At 37.5% G+C, this 24,671-nt stretch overlaps 1 protein-coding gene and 1 long non-coding RNA gene across 2 annotated transcripts in view; one reads left to right on the forward strand and one right to left on the reverse strand.

The window, feature by feature from the left end:
• The window catches only part of LOC139132188 (uncharacterized), a 212,236-nt gene that overhangs the window by 29,684 nt on the left and 157,881 nt on the right, over positions 1-24,671 (reverse strand). The gene's annotated exons all lie outside the window — the stretch shown is intronic.
• On the forward strand, positions 670-6,589 carry LOC139131276 (uncharacterized). Its single transcript, XR_011552095.1, has 4 exons — positions 670-821; positions 1,456-1,635; positions 5,502-5,583; positions 6,208-6,589. It is a non-coding gene; the product is annotated as an uncharacterized lncRNA (long non-coding RNA).

Below are 24,671 nucleotides of genomic sequence, written 5' to 3' on the forward strand. Positions count from 1 at the left end.
TGCGAAGTCTCTCAACGCTCCTCAATGGCTGCACACTTGTATGGTCTGGCTTAGACTCTCTACAGTCGCTGTGCCTTGTTTGGTTCGCGCCGCGATGGGCCTGCATTCGAAGGCGCGGCTATGCTGTGCATCTGAGAGAGGACGGGCTGTCAGACACAGCGACTGCATGAATATTCATAGGGGTGGTGACGTCAAAAGAAAGACCTACCTAACTGGGCTTAGAGAAGTAGCCAGTAGACCTATATACGAGATATGTTTTTATGTGTCATTTTAATTTTATTTGACTATTGTACTTGTCATTTTTTTTGATTAACAGATATGTGGAGTTCTATAAAGTACCCGGATCATGCAGAAATCCGACCGGTCGCTCGCAAGAACGTCCAAACCCAGGGATTCGCGTCCCGTTTTCGAAGGACGCGCGCGTGTTCACCTCCCGTGGTGGGAGGCCGTAGAGTGTTACCAGCGTTATACGGCCTCCCACCACAGTCTTGCAGACTGATATAGAAAAAACCGCTGGTGGCTCCTCAGAAATACGGCGCGCAGTTTCTCCGCCGAAAACAGCCGATTTTGAATCCAAACTGGCATTGATCTTCGTTTTCGAGCACACCCACCTCGCCTGATAGCGGGAGTACGCGCGTTAGGGAGTCCTGTCACCTGGTTGCAAATATGTCATGTGGTTGCTGGCTATGACACACCCATATTTGGTTATGTTTCAATGTCAAAGGTCAGAGTTGAAAGTGCAAGCATGGGTAATTCCTTGCAATATTCCTGATACCTCGTGCTGCTCTGGTTACGTTTTCAATTGTGCCACTTCGAAGCAAGTGAGTACAAGTATAGTAGTCTGTTCGATTCTTGATCGTAGGCTTGTAACACAAGGATACGATTTCTCATATGTCTCTGGTGTTAGCATGCAGGCGGTTTTAAAATTCAGAGGTCTTTAAAATTCAGAGGTCAGACGAAACCAGGTCAACATGACAGTCCGCCTCTGACTGAGTCTACAAACATCAGTCATCATGATCGACCTCGATAGATTCAGCACTTTGGTGTTTGATTGTTATGGTCCAAAGCCGTACAAAGCTACTGTGCTTGCTTTTGTATTCATGGCACTGCTAAATATCAATAGCAAATCTCTTAGCAACATTTTTTATCCATACTGAACCAATGGAGGTTTGACTTTTTCAATTTAAAAACAAACCAGTTCGAAGGACCATAGGTAAGACAAAATGCCTGTATTAGACTGATCACTTTAACCTTAGGGGTGTGACACACAGCAGTATACACTCTTACAATCGCTGAGAGCAATGATTGTTATCGTACGTGTCTCTTAAATTCGCCAGATGTTTCACAGTTGTGTCAAAAGAGTCAAAGAGATGTCTTGAAACACATCAAAGTCTACTTATTTACAAACATTAAGGTGGTTGGCCTTGTTTTATATTATCACTTTTCTCTTGATAGGAATTAGGATGCATGCTTCAGTAACAACAATCGCAAATGCTCAAAGCATTATAAACTGTGGGAAAGATGAGCTGATGTCATGCAAGCTGTGCCCAGTGAGGATGTTCAGTCCCACAAAATATAAGTGGAGGCAGAAAAGACACATTAAGGCCCACATAAAATCCTCAGTACCTTGTGGAGGTAGGCAGCTAAATATGTTTGTCTTTATTGCCAATGTGTTCTGCTGTATAAGCTTTTATAAATTAATTCATATGTATCCTGTATAATTCCTGTGTATCTATTGGTTTTCAACTTTCTATGCTATCACAAACTGATTTAATTTGTCTAATCAAAACTTTTTGCAGAATCTGCATTTGGAGCATGCTGAGTCACAATGTGTCACCTGGTTGCACGGACACTCTGGTGCATCTCTCTTAGTGTGCTATGGCTGTTACTTCTAAGTTTTCTCATTGGTTTTCATCTTTCTATGCTATCACTAATTGATTTAAGTTGTCTAATCTAAATTTTTTGCAGGAACTGCATTTTTTGTATGCTGAGTCACAATGTGTCACCTGGTTTCATGGACACTCCGGCACACAGCTCTTACCAGTAGTGTGCTATGGCTGTGATTTCTAAGTTTTCTCATTGGTTTTCATCTTTTTATGCTATCACTAACTGATTAAAATTGTCTAATGTAAATTTTTTGCAGAGCCGCATTTTTTGTATGCTGAGTCACAATGTGTCACCTGGTTGCATGGACACTCAGGCGCATCTCTCTCAGTGTGCTATGGCTGTGACTTCTAAGTTTTCTCATTGGTTTTCATCTTGTTATGCTATCACTAATTGATTTAAGTTGTCTAATCTAAAGTTTTTGCAGGAACTGCATTTTTCGTATGCTGAGTCACAATGTGTCACCTGGTTGCATGGACACTCCGGCGCATCTCTCTCAGTGTGCTATGGCTGTGACTTCTAAGTTTTCCCACTGGTTTTCATCTTTCTATGCTATCGCCAACTGATTTAAGATGTCTCATCTAAAGTTTTTGCAGGAACTGCATTTTTTGTATGCTGAGTCACAATGTGTCACCTGGTTGCACGGTTACTCTGGTGCATCTCTGTTACTGTGCTAAGGCTGTGACTGCTAAGTTTTCTCATTGGTTTTCATCTTTTTATGCTATCACTAATTGATTTAAGTTGTCTAATCTAAAGTTTTTGCAGGAACTGCATTTTTTGTATGCTGAGTCACAATGTGTCACCTGGTTGCACGGTTACTCTGGTGCATCTCTGTTACTGTGCTAAGGCTGTGACTGCTAAGTTTTCTCATTGGTTTTCATCTTGTTATGCTATCACTAATTGATTTAAGTTGTCTAATCTAAAGTTTTTGCAGGAACTGCATTTTTCGTATGCTGAGTCACAATGTGTCACCTGGTTGCATGGACACTCCGGCGCAACTCTCTTAGTGTGCTAAGGCTGTGACTGCTAAGTTTTCTCATTGGTTTTCATCTTTTTATGCTATCATTAATTGATTGAAGTTGTCTAATGTAAATTTTTTGCAGAAACTGCATTTTTTGTATGCTGAGTCACAATGTGTCACCTGGTTGCATGGACACTCAGGCGCATCTCTCTTACTGTGCTAAGGCTGTGACTGCTAAGTTTTCTCATTGGTTTTCATCTTTTTATACTATCACTAACTGATTTAAGTTGTCTAATCTAAAGTTTTTGCAGGAACTGCATTTTTCGTATGCTGAGTCACAATGTGTCACCTGGTTGCACGGTTACTCTGGTGCATCTCTGTTACTGTGCTAAGGCTGTGACTGCTAAGTTTTCTCATTGGTTTTCATCTTTTTATACTATCACTAACTGATTTAAGTTGTCTAATCTAAAGTTTTTGCAGGAACTGCATTTTTCGTATGCTGAGTCACAATGTGTCACCTGGTTGCACGGTTACTCTGGTGCATCTCTGTTACTGTGCTAAGGCTGTGACTGCTAAGTTTTCTCATTGGTTTTCATCTTGTTATGCTATCACTAACTGATTTAAGTTGTCTAATCTAAAGTTTTTGCAGGAACTGCATTTTTTGTATGCTGAGTCACAATGTGTCACCTGGTTGCATGGACACTCAGGCGCATCTCTTAGTGTGCTATGGCTGTGACTGCTAAGTTTTCTCATTGGTTTTCATCTTTTTATACTATCACTAACTGATTGAAGTTGTCTAATGTAATGTTTTGCAGAAACTGCATTTTTAGTATGCTGAGTCACATGTGTCACCTGGTTGCATGGACACTCAGGCGCATCTCTCTTACTGTGCTAAGGCTGTGACTCTAAGTTTTCTCATTGGTTTTCATCATTTTATACTATCACTAAGTGATTTAAGTTGTCTAATCTAAAGTTTTTGCAGGAACTGCATTTTTCGTATGCTGAGTCACAATGTGTCACCTGGTTGCACGGTTACTCTGGTGCATCTCTGTTACTGTGCTAAGGCTGTGACTTCTAAGTTTTCTCATTGGTTTTCATCTTTCTATGCTATCGCCAACTGATTTAAGGTGTCTAATCTAAATTTTTTGCAGGAACTGCATTTTTAGAATGCTGAGTCACAATGTGTCACCTGGTTGCACGGACACTCTGGTGCATCTCTCTTACTGTGCTAATTCTTTGACTGCTAAGTTTTCTCATTGGTTTTCACTTTTTATGCTATCACTAATTGATTTAAGTTGTCAAATCTAAATTTTTTACAGGAACTGCATTTTTAGTATGCTGAGTCACAATGTGTCACCTGGTTGCATGGACACTCAGGCGCATCTCTCTCAGTGTGCTATGGCTGTGACTTCTAAGTTTTCCCATTGCTTTTCATCTTGTAATGCTATCACTAACTGATTGAAGTTGTCTAATCTAAAGTTTTTGCAGGAAGCATGCATTTTTAGTATGCTGAGTCACCATGTGTCACCTGGTTGCACGGAAACTCTGGTGCATCTCTCTTACTGTGCTAAGGCTGTGACTGCTAAGTTTTCTCATTGGCTTTCATCTTTCTATGCTATCGCCAACTGATTTAAGTTGTCTAATTTAAATTTTTTGCAGGAACTGCATTTTTAGTATGCTGAGTCACCATGTGTCACCTGGTTGCACGGAAACTCTAGTGCATCTCTCTTACTGTGCTAAGGCTGTGACTGCTAAGTGTTCTCATTGGTTTTCATCTTTCTATGCTATCGCCAACTGATTTAAGTTGTCTAACCAAATATTTTTGCAGAATCTGCATTTTTATTATGCTGAGTCACCATGTGTCACCTGGTTGCACGGACACTCTGGTGCATCTCTCTTACTGTGCTAACGCTCTGACTGCTAAGCTTTCTCATTGGTTTTCATCTTTCTATGCTATCGCCAACTGATTTAAGGTGTCTAATCTAAATTTTTTGCAGGAACTGCATTTTTAGAATGCTGAGTCACAATGTGTCACCTGGTTGCACGGACACTCTGGTGCATCTCTCTTACTGTGCTAATTCTTTGACTGCTAAGTTTTCTCATTGGTTTTCATCTTTTTATGCTATCACTAATTGATTTAAGTTGTCAAATCTAAATTTTTTACAGGAACTGGAACTGCATTTTTAGTATGCTGAGTCACAATGTGTCACCTGGTTGCACGGACAAACTTAGTCAAACTTTCTTAAATTTTCACATTATTTATTTTAAATGTTGTTAAACAAAACCTTTTTTATTGGCAATAAAGTTCTTACATTTTGAATAAGAGGCATTTTAATTTGTATGAGGATCATGTACTGTAAAATATGTTCAGATGTAACCTGCCAAAAGAAGGAAATGACGACCATGTTAAAAGTGATATTTTATTCAAATCATATGTGTCACTGCCCATTTAAGGCAACTGTTGTCAGCTCCACTTATATATAACCATTGCAAGACTGATATCATTTTTATATGCAAAGTAAACATAAACTGTGTCTTTTGAAGGTTTATGGCATGTCTGTTGAAAACAGAGAGTATTAAAAAAAGACTAATTTTCAATATGAAACGTCTGTGAACAGTGTCTGATGTAATAATGGATTTTTGTTTGTTTTGACAGTATCTTTGAATGCTATGATACTACCTTAACTACAGATGGTAAGAAGTTTGTTTTGGAAGAGGAATGTGAAAGAAACGTCAATGTAAGTAGGGTATTATGTTCATATGTTGCTTCTCACATTGGTGTACCATTTTGTAGTTACAACTTGAGCTGTATCCTGTGAATTGTTTTGGGATAATTGTGTAAGTTATTATATTACAACTCTCAAAAATTTAGAGGGCCTGTAACGCTTACTTTTGATATTTTTTCATTATTTATATTTGCCCACTGTAAGTTGTTATTTTACTACAAAAAGATTGCTAAAATATCAATATATAGCTTGTCAGCATAGCACTTGTATGTGTGATTGCACTGGTATTGGAAAGCGGCCGTAAGGACTTGTTTTAAACATCAGCATCCTGGTGCACAGTATACTGGGTAATCAGACTCAACAAGGAGCCACATGCATAAGCAGTGGAGGTCATCAACACCAGTGCTAAATAAGAGTATTTTAACAAATATTTTTATTGCACACAGAACTCATATAATTATTGAACTATTACATTCTATTGAATTACATTTCCAATGTTACTGTGCACAAGTTTATGGGCTAGCCCTATCATGATATCATACATTTTATGACATTATCTACCACAGGTTTTCATGGATGAAAGAAATATACAAAATGTATTAATAGCATATCTATATTTCTATTTTTCTCACTCAGGTTTGTTGTAGATTACATCACAATTGTGTTGTTGGAGGAGGCTGAAGTTTACCTTATGTCAAGGAAAAGAATGGTTATGCTTGAAGAAGCAAATAAACTCTAGTATTGCCACAGAAATCTAATTATACTGTTCTGCAGGGATAACCTTATTGACATTTGTCCATATTGTTATGAAATATTTTAAAACTTAAATTTTAAGGCAATTATTGTCATATTTAACCAAAAATATCATTCAAACGTTCTGGTCAGACACATTAATATTGATTATACATGTCCCTTAGGATGACAGCAATAAGATTTTGTAAAATCGTGCCAAGATATGCAACTTTGTATTTTTTAGATTATTTTTGTCATTGTAGATCTATTTTTTCTTCAAACTCCTTGTCAGACAGACTTTTTGATATTTAATATACAGGTCCTTAGGATGACTTAAGTCAGATATTTTTATACAGTGAGAAAATGCAAATTTTGTATTTTTGGAGCAATTTTTGTCAATTTTGGTCAAAAAGTGCTTTTGTCTAATTGATGTTTATCTGATAGCTTAGCATTTTCTTATAAAAATCCTGGAGACTACCTAAGCCAAATCATTTTTCAAACTGAGGGAACCCATGATTTTTTTATTTTTGGAGCCAATATATAAGTCTGCAAGCTTGAATGACCTATTCCAACCCTGAATACCTTGTAAATCAATTGGGCCTTAGTTAGTGACCACTACCTATCTGACTTACAGATTGATATATGGCGGGCGCCACATGTGGGGCAGGATGCGCTTACTATTTTTGGAAAACCTGACATCACTTCTTGGTCTTTTGGCCAGAGGTCCATATATCTTTCTTTCATGAATTTGACTTTGTTTGTACCGTCTATTTACTGTCTGTTCTGTGTTGTTTTGTGTCTATGTTTACAACTATTGTCTTACAAATTTTGACCTAGTGTTATTGGATTATGGATTGGTATGATTGCGATTATTTTGAAGACACTGAATAATGTAGTTTTATTTGGTGCCAATTTGTAGTGAAATATGATCTAGAAAAAAGTTGTGAGGCTATGTTTATGTAGTGGATCAACTTTAGCAAATATTTCATGGAGGAAACCCCATACACTGATGAGGGATTTCAATCCACAAGAAGGCATATGGCAAGATGCACCATACCATTAAAACAGACTCCAGTTTATTTGTATCAGTTCCAATCATTTTGTTACATAAACAAAAAACCTGTCATGGTATCACTTAATTAAGTAAATCTTCACAAAGATGAAGGCAGCCGAGTGAAATCATGTGTAGATTGAATAAGATTAGTGATGAATGATAATATCAGGTCACTTCACCACACAAACAGAATAAACAACGATATTAATGTTGACGACCTATCCCTCTGACACCATATTGTTGTTTGATCAGTACACTGCATATATTTACTTCTTCCAAGGTTCGAATTTATCAGTTATCATCGACCAATTACCAGTGGTTGCCTGCTTTTGATTACAACTTTGAACTTACAGTAGGCAATGTTGACCTACAATATATCTTGCTTGCAGTAATTGTCAAAATATAATTGCACATTTTTATCTGAAACCAAGAAGTTTTCACATTTAATGTTACACATACTACTCATACAACTAGGAAGTTATTGAAATCTTTCAATTTACTCTGACGTCCAACATTTGAAAGTTAATTGAGCTGTTGTAAGTTTCCTTCTCACCAGTTTATCACCAGGTTATTTGGTCTGTATATTGCACATTGTATTCTTGGCTCATCTGTGTATAACTTAACTCTGAGTAAATCTTAACATTTCAAGCAAGGACCATCAAATTTTTACTGTTGATCTACAAAATTGAAAAGTGGGTGTTAAAACGGAATTCTGCCTATGAAAATTGAAAGTTCAAACTCTTTGCAAACACAATAGCATTTTGAGTGAATAAGTGGAAATAGGAAGCTCTTTTTGTTTGTCAGATAGGAGCAATACTGTGCCCTTGGTGGTATATTTTTAAATGACTTGCAGAAATTGATATTTATTATTATTGCTGTTATTGCTAATTGTTGTTTTGCCTGATTGAGGCACACACCTAGCTATCCTATGGATTCTCTTGAATATTATCACAGTACAGCTACATGAGCCACCAGGCCGCTGCTAGTTGAAATGCCTATTTGTAGGAGTTTTAACTGACTGCTAAGCTAGGCGAATTAGTATTGTAGATATTGTGAGTTCAAGCCCCATAAAAATGCATCAGCAAGACTGCATCAAAGTTGACCACTTTTACTGTACATGTTGTTCACAAATTTAGTTCTAAGGCCATCAAGAATATTTTTATGGGTCTTTTAGAGTAATTTAACATAAGGGCCTGGGGGGTCAGAGGAATGTGAGGGTAGTCACTCAAAAAATTGAAAGCTACAAGGGGGTTGTTCAAAATTGGAGAGAAAGAAGGGGGTTGCTCAATTTTTGGTACAAAATGAATTGAAATACCTCTCAGATTGCACCATTTCATCAATTTCTCAAAATTCTTAATCCGACCCCCTGTCATTTCCTCTCCCCCTGGAGTGTTCTAACAGTTTTTACTTAGTAAAACAAATAGAAACACCTAATATTGCACCAGACTGCATCATTGAACTCATTAATTTCTCAAAATTTCTGACGTGGCAGAGGGGACACGCCTCTCGCACTTTTCGTCTGTGAGGTGTTCTAACAGTTTTACACAAATGGATAACATCTCTCATATTGCACCAGACTGCATTATTGTACACATCAATCTCTCAAATTTTCAACACGAGAGGGTACAACTCCTCTGACACTGCCCCCAGCCTCCTGACTGTTCTCCTGTACTTTCAAATTCTGCCCTGTCAGATATCTTAGTGAAAACCTTGTCATGATACCCATCCAAAGTAAACAATATTATATGGTTGGATAGTGGTTACAGCATGAGCTTTTGTATCTACATTTTATTGTGACTTTGAATTTCCTTTTGCCGGTTTCATCTTTTTCAACTGTCATGAGGTAACCGATGATATTCTAGCAGGATATGAAAGGTCTGTACTATTGCTGTAGTTTTGTAAATGTTACAAATACATGTCTTGGTATTTAACTGTTCTAAGTGGGGGAGGGAGGGATCAGTCAAAATTTCTGTGTTAGAGACTGGGTTACTCAAATGCATTGGGGTTGGCAGGGGTCTACTTGAAATTTCAGAATACCATAACCCAGACTTCCCCCAAGGTCGTAAATAATGACGACTCCCTAAGTAAGATTTTTACCACAGGAAACCGTTAATTTTATTCACTCTTCATCCTTTGCTAACCTTAGAAAGTTTGATTATGTAAAATTGTGTTGTTACCTGTTGTAATCTTGAATTGTTGAAATGAATAAAATCTTGGAAAGTAAAACATGATCCTGTGTCACTGTTGTTCCTGTTTTGTTTCACCATCAGAGAAAAAAAAAAGATTCTAATAAATTCACACCCCATTGCTCTACCAAAACAGAAAAATTATTGACATTTTTCAGGCAAAACACGCGGCGTCTCACCAGTAATACTTGTAAGTTCAAAGCAACTCTGCATAACATGTTCGGACGAGAGAGGTGACCATAGAGGGCGTACGTCCTAGTGGTACTCGTGTGACAGGTTTGCAACCACATGACATACTCCGGGTGCGCGCGTACTGGTGTACAGCCTCGCCTAGGTACAATATGTGCCCGGCCGCGCTTGTAAACTTCCGCAAAGCCTACTTTTCTCTATCTATGCGAGGGAAGCGTTTGTATCCGCCGCCATTGTTCATCTCTTTCACCCATGAGCACTCGGGCAAAAACCAGCCCTGCAATGCAGAGTTAAGCGGGTCAAAGGTCAACCCCGCCACCACATAGCTACGCACCGTCTACCGCCAACAGATAGCTGCGTTTCGACAGCTAGTGTTTGAAGATTAAAAACCTCAATTCCAAAATGTTATGGCTTTATTTCGAGAGAGATTTGTGAAGCTTCACAATTCCCCTGACCAAACAGGTACTGTAGTGACTGTGGGAGTACGTGTTCATACTGATATTTTCATGGCGGCCCATTATTTTGCCATGTATCACTTTGTAGTTCGACCGTGATTGAAGTCACTTCAAAATATTCCGTTACGTACCTAATCCGTTCATTAAACCCAGTAAACCAACTGCGGTGGTCACGGAAATCATTTAAATATTAGATTTTATTGGAAAAAAATGTGGTTGTGGAAATGTTGTCATTTCGTGATTTCGCGATTTCGCAAAGTATCTATTTCGTTGTTCATCATAAGCCAATTACCACACGCCGGGTTGATCATCGCCACGATGGCATAGAGCTGTGAGCTGAACAAGGTACTCATGAACACTTTCCACAACATGGCATCAGTTCATGGATACGTGGATCGAGATACAGACGCCAGCTCATGTTTTGCCCTGAACTAGAAAAACAGCTAATCGGTAATTTCTCATCGCTGCAACGTCCCCCAAGAGCAACTAGTCTGATGGCACCATGTCTCTTTCCTAAAAATGTTGAAAAGTTGGTCATCGAATGGGACAGAAGACGCGGATGGATGATGTTTCGACGTGCAGGTTGGAACTCGCCCTAATCGTGTTCATGAGACAACAACTGTTGCCTCACTTGCCAGTTACCACTGTGTCATCCACGGTACAGACAAGCGTGCTGGTGAGAACACGTGTGGGTGTCTTTGGCAGACGACCGCAGAACTTGACAATAAACGGGCTGATCATTTGCCAATACTACGACCCTTTATTACATAGTGTACATGAAATAAAAAACATTCACTCTCAACATATCGGTAGATACGATATACTTTTGTGCATGGAATTGTGAAGTGAGTGATCGAGTCTGATACGTTTGAGTTTCGGAAAAAGATCAATTTACTACGATGATTGCATCGGACGACCGCAAGACATGGTCACAGTCGGAGCAGTTCCTGTTTTGGCGAAGAGACAGTCAGTGTGTGATAAGAAATGCGTCACATCGAACAAATGTGAGCAAAGTGCCATTGATGCTATGTTTATGAACATTTTGAACTGAAAATGGAACTCAAAAGAGGAAGTACACGGCAACAGAAGCGATTCAAACGAACAGACCTCTCATGCCAATGCCATGTAAATCATTGCATTCTTGCCCAGCGATTCATTTCGAAACACCCTTAACATTTTGAAAACGGTTTCATTCCCCTTTCGACGTAGCTACATATGCTGGATTTTGCTAATGACAGTAGTGCCCTATTTCCCAATAAGGTTTGTACCGTTTATATAAAAGGTAAGCCACTCAGGAGAAACCCCTTAGCACCAACTTTATTGCTAGGCACTCATTACACTGACAATACAGAAGTGTAGTCAATGTTTGCTGTCCTATAAACACCCTGTGGTTTGTAAATGAACAAGCGTGTTTATAAACTTGCACAGGGGGAGTGGTAACAGCCAGAGTAACTTTACAGATGTGAAATGGTTGGTCTGGCTTCTGATGGTACACATGCCCCTTGAATTTTAAAGCAGAGTCTCCAGAGTCTCATTCATGAGGTTTGTTTCTTAGGTCAAGAAATATATATATATATATATATATATATATATATATATATATATATATATATATATATATATATATATTATATATAACACTTAAACTTTAGAAAAGTCTGGCTTCTGATGGTACACATGCCCCTTGAATTTTAAAGCAGAGTCTCCAGAGTCTCATTCATGAGGTTTGTTTCTTAGGTCAAGAAATATATATATATATATATATATATATATATATATATATATATATATATATATATATATATATATATATATTATATATAAACACTTAAACTTTAGAAAAGTTACAACTCTCGTTAGATACAGTTTATTTGCGATACGATGTGAGGCTGTTCTTTATATCTTGCGTACTAGGTCAATTAATGCCCGAACGGGGCACGATTTATTTATGCAAATGAGATTTTGGGTAGCGAAGGGTAGCAGAGGCAGTGGGCCATAATTTCAAAGTTTAATCTATTTCTATCTACTTAGCAATTGTTTAAAAGTATAGTACTTGCTAAATGTAAACAATTACACCAAACTAGCAACCTTTAAAGTGTCAATTAAGCGCAACATGGCATGCACTATATTCTGAACTCGGATGGTTATGTCTGCCATGTGTGCGTAACTAGTGTGAACAACTTCAACCAGCGCCAGCGGGATCGACTGTACAGCCACGGTCCTGAAGGGAATGTGGTACAGCATATCTACCGAACACTAACTACGTTCCTGGTTTTCGTTCAAGTAAAAAAAGGATAGTGGTAAGTGCCCACTGCTTTGTATTCTTATAAGACACTGTGCGGCTGTTATGAAGCTAATAACCCTTTCCCTATTTTTGTCGCGGGTAACTTGTGAGCTTCATAACTGCAGCGGCTTCGACGAGTCACTTCGACCCCTGACCGTTTCGACCCATCAGCCCTGGTTACCTGGACCCGGCCCCTTCGATATGATTGAAAAACTTGTATCATTATCTTCTCGAAAGTCGTCGTCATTTTTTCGATGCTCGTAGAACTTTTAAAGACTTTAGTGGAACCTTGTGACGTCGGGAACGCACCCGACTGGGCTCGACAGATAAAATTGTGCCTGGGACGCCGTATAACGTCGGGAACACACAGCACGGTATCCAGGGCACAGTTACGTGTGGTTCATTACTCAGCGGCCGCCGTTATGCATACCACGGCGGCCGCTATGTATCGAACCACACGTAACTATGCAGGGCCAGGCCGGGCCGAATAAAGAGAGGTCGGCCAGTTGCTAGCTCGGCCAGTAGGAGTATGGTTATATGATGAGACTACGGTGTTCTTCTATTTTCTAGGTCTCGCTAAAGTTATAAATGTGAAAGCGATGTCAATGTCATTCATGAGCGCGATGTTTGCAAACTTCCTTCCGCCATGGAGGGTACCTCGCTTCAACGCTAATTACACGATGACATCGGCCGCAGTACCGTACATCGTGTTTTACTTTCCATTAAAACACCTTTAAACCTAAGATTTACTACCGTCAAACCATAGCATTAAACGTTATTCATCCAACGGTCAACGATTAAGTGATTGTTACTGCCAATTTGTACTCTCGATCGTACGGCATACCCGCGATCTGCTGAAAGACTGAGGCCGACCAATGTTTTTTTCTGAGTGGAACGTCTTCTCATTGTTTATTGAAAGTTCAACAAAATAACATCAAAAAACTAAAATTGGCACGCGTATAAAAGCATCTGTTGACTGTGAAGAGAAAATGTACGCAATCATATGAATGTAAGTAGCCGATCTCTCCCACTGGCCGAGTTGGTCGGCGCGGGCACTGGCCGAGGTCGCAACTGGCAGATCTCTCTAGTTACCGGCCAGACCTAGCCCTGCGTACGATGCTGTGTGTTCCCGGCCATATACGGCCTCCCCCGGGCCCCCCCGTATAATTCTGGGAACACACAGCATTGTACGCAGGGCTAGGCCGGGCCCATCATAGTCGCCTAAAACTACGAACAGTCTGCGCACTGCACTTGGTCGTAAAAGTGTCTGCTCTGCATTTTGTGTATCGAAACAGCTATTTTTTTTTGTTTAGAAGCCAATTTCCCAGGAAAGATGCATGATATGTTCAGTAAAACGCCATGAAACAAGAAACATATGTCAAGGTAGAGGTGAGCACAATTAGCGTCAAGAGAGTGTGAAATATTGGGGTCAAAACGGACAGGGGTCGAGGTGACTTACTCCTGTAACCTCCATAAATGTAATAATTGCCACAAATGTAATATCAACCACAATTGTAATAAAATCAACCACAAATGTAATAAAACAGTCAACCATTAATGTTACAACGCGCAACCACAAATGTAATAAACAAATTAACCATAAATGTAATAAACTCAACCATAAATGTAATAAACTTGAACTTGCATATGTGATCATTTGTTTATCAATTCCCTGAGTAAAATAACTTTAATAAGACTAGTGTAATGTTATTGCATACTTTCCCGAAACTAGGTTTCCTTTCCGAAACACATAATAGAATGCTTTGAGAACACTATCAGAAAATGGCGAGGTACTGATCAAACCGTTAGACAATGCAAGTAGAAAAGCAGTTCTAGACACTGATAATTACATAATAAGGAGGCGTCAAAATAACTCGTCAAGCAATGGTACCACACAAACTTTATGACAGATGACTCAGAACAAATAACAGAGAAATATTCAACTTTAAAACAGAAACTTACGACACAAAACATGTTGACGAGAACATATACCCATATTTCAATCTGGTAAAACCAATACGATCACTAACTTGAACACAGTAGGTCAAAATTAGACCGTCACATCCTAGCATCTCCAGTGAAGGAACAAACTTCAAGTGGGACAACGTAGAAATACAGACAATCTATCGATTATTCCACACAATTTATCCACTGAAGACGAATTTGAGGCTACTGATTAGAAAGTACGGCAATTTTCAAAAACCGGCGTTAAAGGATCGTGGTGTTATACAGTCTTCTCCACTCTGGAGTAGAGACTGCACTGACGTTCAGATTACAGCTGTGTCTCGGCGTCATGGCCAATCAGTTCTGTATACAAAACAGGGAAACGTAAAATACACTTTCAAATATACAAACATTAAACGCAAACAATTAAGATATGAATAATGTGTGGAGTTGCTTTCCTTATTACTATATAAATTTTAAGGGCTAATTCCTCAATTGCAACGACAAAATAAATTTATTACATTTATGGTAGACAAGTATTACATTTATGGGTGATATTTTTAGTACTTTTATGGTTACCATTTATTACAATTGTGGTTGGTGTTTTTATTACATTTTTGGTTGATTTTTGTTACATTTGTGGCTGATATTACATTTATGGGTGCACTTTATTACAATTATGGTTGATGTTACATTTATGTAGATTATTACATTTATGGAGGTTACAACTCCGAGTCCTACTGCAGCGACCATTATGAGCTCTGTCTCCAAACACCTTCAATCTTTCAGTGGAAGCGCAGACTGTGCGCGTCTGGGCTATGTCAAACATGTGCTTCCACCGGAAATTTGGAGATTTGCCAAAGGAGACCCTTCCATCCCTCTTTTTTTCAATTTCTGCCCTCCCCAAAGCCTGTATTCACAAATCAAATACAATCCTCTCTTCTTAACATTAAGATGGCAAACTCTCTGACGTATTGGGGAATAGCAATTCTGTTTACATATTAATATAATAAATCTTGTAAATTGCAACATCATTGATCTCCACGATTGGATTGAAAAATTGTGCTGCTTCATTTTCATATTTTAGCATAACATTAGCATACTATTTGCATAAAATGTGAGTACCTGTCATAACTTTCCTAAATATGTCACTCTACACATGATGATCACATGATAAATACACTCTCAAAAAGCAATCGAGAAAAACAACTGTGTAACTACATGTAGCTTTGCTGTGTATCAAGTGAAGTTAAGCTTACATGTAGCATAAAGCCGGCCAGTTTTTCACAAAAAATTCCTTTGATATTGAAACACTTCGTAAGAGTATTGGCAATGATAAATACTGAACAGTTCCTTCAAAAGCACGAGGGTTGAAAGCGAAGTCACATTCCAAAATGGCCTCTCATTAAATATTTTGTTACGTGTTTTGTGATTGGATAATTCAAACACTCTGCCACAAATAATGGGCCTGCGGAGAACTCTGATTACTAAATACAATTTTATACTCCTTTAATGGGGTCCGGTTGCTATAAGTTTGATGAAAGTTTAAAAATTGGAGTCTGTGCTATTTAAAGGGGAAGTTTACCAAGGCTGATTTTTACATGTGTGCTATCTTTTGGGTTGCTTATGAGAAAGCCGTTTTCGCAATTTATAACTCCCATGATTTTTTTACAAAAACGGATAAAAATAGTAACAGAAGTTGCAGTTTAGGGCTTCATCAACTTGATGTATTTGATTCATGGGAAAAAAGTGCCAAGGTTGGTGCTTTCATCACGTGATATGGCAGGAACCACCTTCCGATAGATATTGCATTATAATAATTGTCATACACATTCACACCAGACTGTGCGTATTTGGATTACTATTGTTGATGTTAAAATTTTAAGCCAAACCAACCCATGGTGGGCCTCCAAATTGTATTGATCCAATAAGAGATTGTTGAAACAGTTGGCAAAAAAGAATTTTTTAGCAGAATGCAATTGGTTTGAGGACTATTGCATTAAGTTACATGAACACACTCGTGGGAAGTATTTTTGTCCATTTGCAATACATAAGACAGGTTAATATTGTATGATTTAGTTTACCTCATGCTACCAGCACATATTCGTAATGGCGTGTAGTAATTCTCTGAATGTAAGGGCCACATAAACACTGAAAGTTGGATGATACTGGAACACACATAATAGGATTTTGATGTGCCCCGTACTTCCCTGTTCAATGATGAAAGGTCAGATCCATGAATAAATGTTTCCTTGATATAAAAGTGGTTATAAAGGCAACAGAGTCACAAGCTTTCATTTTAAACTCACTGCAGTGTGTATGTGATTTATTCTTTTAATTCATAGGAGTTGGGTGAAGATGTTGTCATGGATACCTGTCCTAGGACACTACCATGGATCCCAGTCCTGAGGTCGCTGTCATGAATTTCTGTCCCAAGGATGTCGATCATATAAGTGATTTTGTAAGGTCTGAATAACTTTCCTAATGCAGTATAAATATATGCCGGATAGATTTAGATAGTATCATGCACCTAGAAGTCATGTTGTCATGGTACAACCACTGGGCAACAGTATTTTATAAGAATAAATATGACCATTTTATGCATTTGTTGTTGTTACTTCTTTAGCCTTCTTTCTCAACTATCATTATTTGGGAGAACAATAATGCTACTTAATGTTCAAATAGCTAGGGTAAGGAAAATCTTTCCTGCTGCTGCAGTAATGATATCTGCTGATACATTGTGCAATGAAATGTTTAAAGGTGGAGGATACTATCTTACAAGAGCTCTTGGAAAACTGTTCAATGTTGTCCTTAATTCTAGAGTAATACCAAAATCATGGAATACTAGTCTAATTGTCCCAATATATAAATCAGGCTCAAAAACAAACCCTTCAAATTATAGAGGAATTGCTATTTCAAGTTGTTTAGGTAAATTATTCACCTGTATGATAAATCATAAATTGACAGATTACCTGAATGAAAACAAGATACAAACTGAAAAGCAATTCGGCTTTCGGAAAAACTGCTGTACCTCCAATAATATGTTTATATTACATACCATTGTCAACAAGTATCTGTATCATAGTGAACGTTCGAATACAAACAAAAGTAAAAAATGTACTAAAATGTATGCGTGCTTCATCGATCTAAAAAAAGCATTTGACAGTGTTTGGCATTGTGGCCTCTACGTTAAACTCCTGAGAAATAATATAACAGGCAAAATGTATTATAAATCCATGTATAACAATATGACGTACAAGATTAAAACTAACGGGGGTCTAACCAAACAATTTCAATCTACCGTAGGGGTAAAACAGGGACGTAACCTAAGTCCAACAATCTTTAACCTGTTCATTAATGACCTTCCAAACATCTTTGATAATTAATAGTGTGACCCACTAACTAATAAGACTAGCATCAGCTGTCTTTTTTACGCTAATGACATTGTCATTTTGTCAAAGTCCAAAAAAGGACTACAGAATCGTTTGGACAAATTAGCCATGTACACTTCAAAATGGCACTTAACGGTGAAGACGGATAAATCAAATATTATGATATTTAATAAGGCTAACATATATTTGGATAATGACGTTTTTTATTGGGGTAAGAAGCTTAAAAAAGTAAAACAATTTTACTACCTTGGAATGGTCTTAAGTGCAAATAGAAAATTTAAAATGGGACAGGAAAATCTTAAGAAATGGGGTATGAAAGCAGTGCACGTTTTAAAAGAAAAAATGGGTAGAAATCTAAATGTCCCATTAGCACAATCATTATTTGATAAACTTATCAGACCCATTCTTGTGTATGGTTGTGAGGTATGGGGACACGAGAGTACATCCAAATCAGCTATAGAAGACGTTCACCTCAGCTTTTGCCGGTTCTTATTGGGAATTTCAAGAAACACATCAAAACTTGCAACATACAGCGAACTCGGTCGTTATCCCATCGAAATTTTCATTCAAAAACAGATGATCAAATACTTTAATAGACTTAATAATAGTGAACACTGTCTGTTGAAGGAAGCATTCCTTGTGAACAAAACCCTGAAAAGCAAGTGGTATTGTAAGATTGAGTTAATCTGTACTAATATTGGGGAAATGCAACTTGTTAATTCCGATCAAATTATCACTGGGTCTGAATCGACCAAAATTTACGGCAAACTTAGAGGCACATACGATGAACTGTGGGAAAGAGAAATCCAAGATGATAAAAGAACGAATAAAGATGCAAAAAATAAATTGAGAACATACAGAATATTTAAACAAAGTATCGAGCTTGAAATTTACATTACTACTATCAATAATGTTGATCTCCGAGACAGTCTTGTCAAATTTAGATTAAGTAACCATTCATTAAAAATTGAAACAGGACGCCACAATGAAAGTCCAGTAGATGAAAGAATCTGCGAACTTTGCAATAGTAAATGTGTAGAAGATGAACAACATTTCATCATTTCTTGCAAATTTTACACCAGCCAAAGAAATCTCTTGTTTGCTGCAGCTGCAAAATATACACCGCATTTTATGATATGCCTAACAAATTTGAATTCATAATGAATAATACTTGCGTATCAATTCCCTTAGCACAGTACATATCTACATGTATAAATTGAGAATGGAACGCCTATCAGAAATGTAATCATCATTTGATTTGGTTTTTTGTATGAATTCATTTCTTTTTTTTTCGTATTATTTCTTCGAAACACTATTTTGTTTTCGTTTAGTAACTTCCTCATTTGTTTATGTAACGCTTTTCTTCCCTTCAAAAGGAAGTTGTGTGTTTAATAAAATACTAATACTAATATGGATGTCTTTAAAAAGCCTCTGATGGATTTCTGAGTGCATGGGTGAGAAAATGGTGACTGAGCTGAATGCACAGCACATTATAAATTTTCATTTCAATGAATTTGGTGCCTATATTGTATACACGAGGTCACACAATATCCAAGAAGCAGCTGGATTCACAAATGGCTGTTTCATTTGTGTGCAGTTCCTGCAACTGCTGCATGACGCAGCTAAGTGTCGCTGACAGAATTATGCTTATCGGTGTTAACGTTCAGTAATGCGTTGAAGAATGCCACACCACAATTTTATCTCATAAATGTGAAAGACGTTCCCCACCTTTATACTATCCAAACGTTTAAGTTGCGTTTGTATTTCTTTCGTTCGGATACGTGTGAAATAGGATCCCTATATTACTATCCGATTGTCTGTGTCACAATAGTGTTTGTTTTGGTTCGGATTGTTTAAAGTTTAGATTAAGGTAGAGACACACGTTAGATGATACTTATTTTAAACTCACTTTTTCTCAATGAATTTCACTTTTAGACCCCACACATTATATATTTTCTGTTAGCCCTATATCTCAACATTATGAAAAATATGTTTATTTTCCGAAATCACAGTGTTTGTGACCATTTCTCTCAAAAATATGCATTTTTGAGTTTGTTTACCCCCAAAAAATTAGGTATTACAGGACTATGGCGACTTGAGATCTTTTAACAGAAATTAACAATTGAGTAGTCGGGGGGAAAAAACGGTGTCCAAGATTTTTTCTATTCCCTTTTGTTTCAGCACAATAAGGTGTGAAAGTAACAACTCTGGGTTTTTGAATAAATTACCAGGTTCCGTTCACTTCAGCAAGAATTTCTCTTGTTCTATCAATTTTACCGAAAATCTGGTACACCGTTTTTCCCCCAGACAACTCAATTGTTGATTTCTGTTAAAAAATGGTATGGAAGGTGGTATGGAAAAGAAAGTTATAATCCTGGTAAAATAAAAAAAACCGACAGAGAAGTTTCATTTTGAAATCGAAACGAATACCAAACCGAAAATGATTTTTGTTTCTGAAGTCAAAATTAAAATGACAAACAGAACAGTTTCAAAATGACAACGAAATAGAAAAAAAATGTAAATTTAAATCAAACTCGAAAATGAAATAATAATAAAAATAAAAGTCAGAACGAAAGTCAAAATAAACAAACAATATGTGCGGAAATCAAAAATGGAATTCAGAACAACTCAATGAAAGTAAAACAATTCGAATTTAAATAAAGAAATGTCAGAACTTTAGTAAAATTAATCAAACAATATGAAATTAGCGCGGAAATCAAAAATGGAATTCAGAACAACTCAATGAAAGTAAAACAATTCGAATTTAAATAAAGAAATCAAAATCAAAATTAAACTGAATCCAGATAATGTTGTATACTGAACAGACAACCTAGCTAACAGGTGTTTATGTAACCCCTTATGTATAATTGGTCTGTCCCTCACAGTCGGGGGCGCTTCCCGCACTCAAATTTCAGTGGGCTATGACTGACAAAGGATTCTAGCCTACTAAAATAAATTAAATAAAACAAAAACAGTTAGATATAATTGGTCGGTCCCTTACCCCTTCCCTATTTCCCGAACCCCCCCCCCCCTTACCGCTGAAACCTTTGTTTATATACTCGTACTGTTCAAGTAGGCATGGGTTACATATTTTTGCATCTCAAGAAATTGTCGACTTCTGTCTTCTTTGTGATCGAGTAAATGGTGATGAATGAGACACGTACTTTGTTTCAATTAATGTAAAGCACACAGAAACTCGGCAGTTGAATTCTAATTATTTCAAGTTGTCTTGTTCTATGTTGGTTACGGAATCATCTTCTCGCTTTTATCTTATTGAAACTGGATGCCTGCTTTGATATAAACAATCACAGATTTAATTCCATCCCTGCAGTGTTCACCTAATATAATTGCCGCCCCCATCAATGAAAACAACGACTCAACCTATAGAGTGTTGCAGAAAGGTCGAATTTCAGTATATGTTTTGTTCTGTTTGTCGACTGCACTTTCTTGTTCTACTCACCATAGCATGCTGGAATAACAAAGTTTTGTTCGGAAAAGACCATAATCATTCTTGTTGATGACAAATGAATTCTAGTCCGGACTTGAATTTAATTTTGAACAATAACTATGCTGACTGTACACATATAGCTGTGCTGGACATTTCATCACACTTCAGGGAGTAGAACAAAAAACTGCAGTGGATACACAAAACAAAACCACCCAAATATTAGTCAAATGTTGATGTTTAAATTGACAACTCAACACCTATTTCATATCAATCAGAGACAGTTTTGTTTTGCGTTCCCTTTTAAGTCCTAAAATCCTTTCAAGTATCCCCAACATACCCTTGATATTTTGAAATTCCCCCAGTCTATTCTCCCACCTCCCTCTCCAGAGGTGTTTAGAAATGCAGCTTAAAAGCCATAGTAAATCAAAACTCCGATGAATTTTCATTTTGATATAGAAACGAAAATCAAATCAAATATCAAAACGAAATAAATTTCGTAATTAAAAACCATTTTCGTTTTGATAATCGTTTGGATTTTCATTTTGAAATATAAACGAATATCAAAACATAAAATGATGTAGTTTCGAAAGTCAATTCTCAAAATGGAAATGGAATAATTTCTAAATGACAATGATAGTCAATGTAAATTGAAATCCAACTCAGAAATGAAACGCAAGTTATAAGCATGGTAAAATCAAAACGACAATGAATATTCATTTTGAAATCGAAACCGATATCAGAACGAAAATAAATTCAAAAATGAACCCAGAACAGCTCAATGAAAGTAAAACAATTAGAATTTTAAATTTAAATCGTAATCAAATCAAATCAAATTAAAATCAATACAGATAATGTTGTGTACTTAAGAGAAAATCAAGGTAATAGGTGTTTATGTGACCCTTTCTGAATAATAAATAGGTCTGTCCCTCACAGTCGGTGGAGCATCACACACTCAAATTTCAGTGGCTATGACTAACACAGGAATCTATCCTACTAAAGTATATTGAATAAAATCACACAGATAAATTGGTCGGTTCCGTACCCCCACCCAATTTCCCGATTCCTCCCTCCCCCTCTTCCCCCAGGACCGCTAAACCCCAGGAGGGGTACTCCTGATATTTTATACAGGGGTGTGGCGCCGAAGTCGAAAATATTTAGCCATGTACATTCCAAAAATACTACTTATTTCTAGGGATGTACTAAACTTGACAAATTGCGGGCATTGTCACCTTTATTCTGTTGCATGTGGTTTCCTAATGCCTAGGACATTTGTTATCGACCCATGCTTAAGGGTTTTTGCGGATAAAAAATCGACAAGTGTTTGAGGATTTCTTCGAGAAAAAGTGATCCAGTTGGGCGGCACATACCTATACATCTTTCTATAGAAGTACTCACGGGGGATAAAACTACAGAGAGAGGTCATGACGAAAAGTAGCTGATTTTCACATATAATGAGTCCTTCCCACCACGATTTTCTCTATATTATGCGTGTACAGTTCTATTTCTATTTTACAGTAAATTTTATCTACATTTTCAAAATGAGTTTCTTGTTCATTTCGATTTCGATCCTAAAACTTTCGATTGTAACATAACCGTCTTTGGACCAATGACAAGTGTTATGTATGTATCAAGAATGGGATGGCTGCGTACTGTACGTGTATGGCCGCTCGCATGACCTAACAGACCGTGACATGCAGCAACACATGAGTGTGATGAAGAGGTGTTCGTTGACACTCCTAATCTGTTCGTTATTTGTATGTGCAGTAATGGTGACATCTACAGTGTAAATTAATCATGACAGCACGAATTCAGTAAGGTTTTGCGAGTCTACTTAAGTTCACCACCGCTCGATTTGCGTTCAAGCCACAATCGACTTGGCGCAAGTTTCCATTTTTAACTGGTTGGCTTTGCGGCCCTTGCTTGCGTTTTCGACGGTACTGAGTGCGAGCGCCGGAGTTGGTTTGCTGGACGTAAGCCTCCATATTTGCCACATACACATGATACATGGTACCGAAGTTAGGTACGTTCAGCATTGTGTTGAAAACGGCGCGTGCGCACTTAACCACATACATAATATCTGCATGTTTATCAAAGATATCGTTGTTGGCGATCCAGGACCGTTCAGACAAAGCGAAAATAACGACACGCGGTGTAGCCGATAGTTTGCCATGTAGGTAATATTTCAGGAATTTCTCGGTACTATGTGATCATATACTTTTCGTCCAAAAGAAAGGCCACATACAAGGGGTTCGAAATTTGAAATTAAAAAAATATGCTAAAATTGACCTCTGAGCCTGAGTCGCCACCTTAAAAGTTTACGTAGGACTCCGTTTTCAAACTAGGTTTTGTGCCTGCAGGATGTCCTTTAGTACATGTTGTTTTTGCTTGAAAAGACTGACGTTATCACCGTAGTTTACGTAGCCTACCTCGTTTTCAAGACAACAACTGCTTATAGATGATTGAAGCCATTCCACAGATTCCATTTCAGTTATACTAAATCATGTCGAGCCGAGGAGCAATGTTCGTGTCATTAAACAAACATACAAACAGCATGCCTGACAATGCATCAAACTGCTAATCGGACAGTTTACATTTTGTCTACCCAAAGAAAAATGAAAAAATATGCTTGACACGAACCACTATTCATTCTATCTAAAGGGTTTATGATGGCCGAGTTATGAAATGTAACATTATTGAACATAAGAGTGACCTTTAACAATGGAAGTGTAAAACCTGCATACCAATGTTCCCTTGGTAATAGCAAATATTTGATGGTTGAAATTCCATGTCAAAAAGCTGATTTACAAGGAATGTTGGGTTAACTTAAGGCTTAAGACAGAACATTACATTCAGAGTAAACGCTGAAGCAAGTAGAGAAACAATGGGCCCTTTTCCCGCCCTTTTTCCTATCTAAATTATGTAAAATGCCAAAACTACCATAACATAATGTCTAAATTACAACAGCTCGTAAAGTTTTCTTTTTTAAAATAAAGACTACTTAAAGCTTCATGATAATACCAGGATATCAGCATTGATTAATAAGGTGACTAGTATCTATGTTTATACTCCAAATAATTGTGATTTTCGACATAAAGGCTTACACTTACCTTTGTACAAGATCAGCAAATACAGTGGAAGATTTATACCAAGTATGAACAGTACGGTGTGAATGCAGTATATACACTCAAGTGACAGAAGTGTAAAGGTCTAAACGAGCTCTCTTTGGAATAAATCAAATGCCCGAAGTATTCCAAAGTTCACAATGTCAATGTGGCTCAGCTGATAGCTACTTATAGTCTTTAACTAAACGATTTTTTTCAGTACTCATTCAGAAATCAATATTGCTATGTTAGGGAGCATTCAGTTATTGTGGCCGGGGTAGGGCCGGTAAATTCTTCCTGTGTATCAGTCAAAAT

The sequence above is a fragment of the Ptychodera flava genome, chromosome 4 (assembly GCF_041260155.1).
Source record: "Ptychodera flava strain L36383 chromosome 4, AS_Pfla_20210202, whole genome shotgun sequence".
NCBI classification, from domain to species: Eukaryota; Metazoa; Hemichordata; class Enteropneusta; family Ptychoderidae; genus Ptychodera; species Ptychodera flava.